The sequence below is a fragment of the Epargyreus clarus genome, unplaced genomic scaffold, assembly GCF_041222505.1.
Source record: "Epargyreus clarus isolate Ecla_fem2 unplaced genomic scaffold, WU_Ecla_fem_2.2 ptg000031l, whole genome shotgun sequence".
Lineage (NCBI taxonomy): Eukaryota > Metazoa > Arthropoda > Insecta > Lepidoptera > Hesperiidae > Epargyreus > Epargyreus clarus.
This window is the reverse complement of record NW_027332236.1, coordinates 6,356,508-6,361,667: the sequence shown is the minus strand read 5'-3', so window position 1 is coordinate 6,361,667 and position 5,160 is coordinate 6,356,508. Positions and strand designations below refer to the sequence as shown.

The window sequence follows — 5,160 nt, the reverse complement described above, 5'->3', positions numbered from 1 at the left end:
TATTATTTCGACTGCGGCGTCACCGCTACACCTATTTCAGCCTCATAACAATAACGAGATATCGTGAGGCGAACTACAGGAAAGAAAGAAACATGATGACCACGACCGCTCTGCCAAGAGTGCAACGTCAAAGAAGAAGAAGAACAATAGTGTTTAGCGCTGCAGTCTATTAGTTCTAAGAGTACAGTAAAGGAAACATTTTTATTCAAGGCGTTTTAACTTAGTCCTCAGGGGCAGCATCTGTGACCATACTCAGATAGGATACAAATCTTATCTGGGATTAATTGGGTTCTATGTACGGTGGTAGTAGCCACCTACCATCCAGTGGATTAAGTATTCGGATGCTACTAACTTACTACTTTAATCTTTTAAAAATTTATAACGCTGTACTATCGAAGATTGTATGACAAACGTATGGTTTTTCAAATTGTCCATAATCCGTCCGATAAGGTTTTATGTCAGCTATCCAATGATAAATCCATCCAATATATATCCAATCCAATATCCAATGATATGGCGCCGACGACTTTACATCTCCTCTGAAGCACGGTAGCGGCCTTAGCCACTAACGGTCACCCATCCAGTATCCGACCACGATGAATGTTGCTCAACTTTGCAGATCTGTCTTAACCTACACTCTCGACTCATATGCGCTTCATATATCAGTAACAAAATATATATACATACATATCTAGTAACAAAATATATTTTCAAGTAGGTACCGTACCTGATCTAATTTTGAAAATTTGGGTGAAATATAATACTAAGTACCTACCTATTAAGGTCAACCTAGTTATAACTTGTAGTGTAACAAAGACAGTTGATACTCTTTCAGAACGAACTATTTGTCGCGATGCCTCGAGGTACCTAATAATGTTACGATGTTGGACCTCCTTTTCGACGATTTAATTTAACGGCGTGTAGGGTTGTGACATTTATTGGAAATTGTTATTTTTATATCTAAATATATTTTTGAAATGTATTTCATATTAATAATCATGTCGTTTTTGTTTGTTTGTGAAAAAAAGACAATCCCACCGAGTTTCTTACCGGATCTTCTCAGTTAAGGTCGCGTTTCGATACAAAAACAAAAACATATATTTAGGTATGTATTTTGTTAAATAGTAGTTAAATTTTAACTCTATTACGTTTATAATGTAAGAAGCAAAAGAAGAATATAATTTCAACAATATACATTACATTTTAATATTTTGTCGCAAAGTACTTACCTCACATCAAGCTCAAAACTGATATTTATAGAATAGTGGAGCGCCTGGGGGTTTTCACCTCGGATTAGAGTTATAGTGAATGAATTAATATGATCGTGTGGGATATTGTTTTTTAAACTGTAAATTGCAATGTTTACCCAAAAATTTTTTGTGCACTTCATTTTTTCATTGTTTAAAAAAATATTATAAAAAAATATGTTTGACCATATATTTTCACTTAAAACAGTAATCTTTTTTATTTATATGTTAAATCTCACCCGAGTAGACATATAGGAACATTTTTCAAAGATACCTGTGTATAAAAATAGCAGTACCTAGGGATCTCGAACAGGTAGAAAAACGTGGAGGGGAGAGCGACAGCTGCTATGTACAATGGAATTTCTCGGCTAGTTTAGTTGCAAGTAACACGTGTTCTGTGAATATTGTGCTTCTATAACAGTGAAAATGTGATTTATTAGTGAAAAATTCTTGTATATTTTTGTACTGGAAGGTGTATTGAAGACGACGTTTTTATATTGAACTATTACAAATTATTTTGTATTGCTTAATTTGGTAAGTGATTAGATTGAAAACTACAGTTCATTATTGAATTAATTAAATAATAAATAAATCGAAATTTAAAGATCAGTTTCAATAAAAAATATATATGATAATAATGAATCAAATACAATTAATTAATTATTAATTGTTTTTTATTAGATTTCGAACAATGGATAAACTAACGGCTAGCAGCATGGCTGCTGAAAATAGCTACATAATATGTATACACCTGGGTTCATCTTCCGAAACAAATTCAAATTTAGGTGCAATTATAAAAAATAGTCGAGGAGTAACCTCTTTACAAGCTGCTTCAACCGAACGACAAGATGGATTGTTACCTCACCTACAAACTGAATTTGTTTATGCTCATTCAAGTAAGTAAAATTAAATAAAGCTCGGCGTAGGCAGATTTCATACATCAAAACTCCAACTTTAAATGAATCCATCACGAATTTTATAGCTGTCCAGAAATCTGCTTATTATCGAGATATCCATAATAGTACATTACAATACGAGGACGAAAAATTTTTTTCTGACAAGTGTGAGTTTGCAGGCCGAGCCGCAGGCGAGGACTGCAATCACACGATATCTGAATCTTAACCGACTGATATACTTAACCGACTACTTATGAATCTGATATACTTAACCGACTTACAAAAACACTCAGCAAAATATCATTCGGATTGTTATACTTTGCTGAAAAATTCAATTTACCTCAGTAATGTTGAAAAGAAAATTAATCCGAGAATTTCGATGGTAGATGCAGCAATGGAGTAAATATACAAGTACATAGAAGAGAATGATGATTGCCAATTTACCATGCAAGAGTTGAAAAACGTCATCACTACAGAGCATATCCCGGATGAAAAAACTATTAAAAAACGACTAATAGAACGCTTTCACGATGATATTATCATTTCACCTAAATTTGGGTCCAATACAATTATATGTTTTAAAAAAATTAACCATGATGTAACCGTGTGGATGCCGATAAAGTGGTTTATACTGCAGTGTAACATGTTTACAGTGCAGCAGAAATAGTTGTTCCAATACTTCACCTATTATACAGATAGATGAAGTAGAAGAAAATATTTGATGTAGACAACAATGTAATATATTTAAATAAACAGATTTTGTACTAATATTTTTTTTCTTTTCATTAGTCATAATTAATTACCTATTTTTTTTAAATGTACACAATAGAGTACGTTTCGTTTATAATTAAACTGGCCGAGAAATTCTATTGTACATAGCAGCTTTCGCTCCGCTCTCCCCTCCACGTTTTTCTACCTGTTCGAAATCCCTAGGTTCTGCTATTTTTATACACAGATATCTTAGAAAAATGTTCCTATATGTCTACTCAGGTAAGATTTAACTAATTAAAAAAATAAAATACTGTTTAAAGTGAAAATATATGGTCAAACATTATTTTTTTATAATATATTTTTTTAAACAATAAAAAAATGGAGTGCACAAAAAAAATTTGGGTAAACATTGCAATTTATAGTTTAAAAAACAATATCCCACATCGATCATATTAATTCATTCACTATAACTCTAATCCGAGGTTTTACGGTTTAGAATGCTCCAGGCACTCCACTAGAAATAACTTATCGTAAGTGACAACCCTAAAGCTCGGTCGTGTTACGCAAAATTATATTATTAAAGTAGGTAAATCGGGATGTTGCTAAAGTGTGCTAATTTGACTTGTGAAGAGTGTATTTTCCACTTTAAATTGATTATGTTAATATATATCACTTAAATTGCTTTCCCAGTGATTTTATTACATTGCTTGATGACCGATTATAACGTTTATTAAAATAAATAGCGAATACGTGACGTAAGTGTGACGTCAGCTGTCAATGTCCTAGACCAGAGGATCACAACCTTTTCTTGGTCAGGAACCACTTTTATGACATTCTTGTTAGCAGGAACCACTATATAGGTACAATAAAAATAAAATGTAATAATCAAACTAAAACTTTAACTTTTAATGCAAAAATCAATAGGAACATATTTAAAAATAAATAATAATATTATAGGATGAACTTTTGCAGTTTTGTATTAATGTAATTTCAGTAGGTACTTGCATCGTCTTTACAAGTTCAGCTATCCTAGGACTAACTTTGTTACTCAAAGTTACACGCAAATCATCAATTACTTTGAAACGGCTAAATTTAATAAAAGGCCCGTTAAATTTAAAATTATTCGCGGACCATAATTTGGCTTCTGCGGACCACTGGTTTGGAACCCCTGTCCTAGACTGTCAGAGCCCAGCCCGCCATAATAACCATCCCCCACAACATAGCAAAGCCAAAAGTCGGGTCATTATTGAAAGCCATAGCCAGTCGCCATATTGATCGCTTACTGCCTAGCCAAGCCCAAACGGTATAATCGTTAAAGAAATCCTAATGGATAATCACAATTACCTATTTATTCATATTCATAATTAATTCGCCATATTGACGAGACACCACCGCTTTGTCAAGCCAAGAGAGGGTATATTCGTTAATAAAAGCCATAGCGAGCCACCATATTGGCTATTTTATTTAGGCAATTCCAAACCACTCACTACACAAGTCACTAAAAGCCAAAGTCATATGTCTGCCCATACGATTCTATTAAAGAATTAGTGAAAACACAGTGTTTTTTTTATTTCGCTTGTATCACACATAACTTAGTCCTCAGCAAATTCGTGGTCAACATGGGTTAGGATTCCTCCGTTCAGATTTGCTGGCAACTATCCATTGGCGGCAATAACCACCTACACTATGGTTAAAGACTTCTCTTAAAAATATTAACAATTCACTTACAGAGAAAATCACAATCTTAAAACTACATATCGATACTTTAATTCGCAAATCAAACGAAACCGAACGAAATCAAAAAAAATAAAAAAAATACGTGTGGCACTCGGAGACTGCCGCGGTAAAGCTATTGCATAGCATTTTTTATTAACTTATGCAATTACAATTATTTATTTATTTTATTTATGCAGTATGCAAAAAGTCATTAACCCGTCAACTGGCGTGTGCGCCCCGGGGCGCACAGATCGCTACTAAAATGTATCACCGCTGTGCCGGTCGGAGTGTGGGGTGTTAGGTTTTTTCGTTACGGAATTTCTGGATTCGGTCTCCACGCTCAAGGCCCGCGATAGAAGCTATGCAATAGCTTAAAAACCATTTTGAAAAAAAGTGGAGTTGGCTGATGTGGGAATTACGGTATGTATTATATGCCACCGACTGTAAGTAACATGATATAAATAAATGATAGTATTACTTTAAGTAAAATTATTTTGTACCTAAAACCATAGATAGTATCTTAAACAAAAACAGTTAATATAGTTTTAAGGCTAACATAAGGCAAACTGGATTTTTTTTTCATCTATTAT

At 33.4% G+C, this 5,160-nt stretch overlaps 1 long non-coding RNA gene across 1 annotated transcript; it reads left to right on the top strand.

Moving 5' to 3' along the window:
- The first annotated feature begins 1,471 nt into the window (after positions 1-1,471).
- LOC140754825 (uncharacterized) lies at positions 1,472-2,911 on the top strand. The gene is made up of 3 exons (XR_012103710.1): positions 1,472-1,781; positions 1,929-2,143; positions 2,530-2,911. It is a non-coding gene; the product is annotated as an uncharacterized LOC140754825 (long non-coding RNA).
- Positions 2,912-5,160: the final 2,249 nt, after the last annotated feature.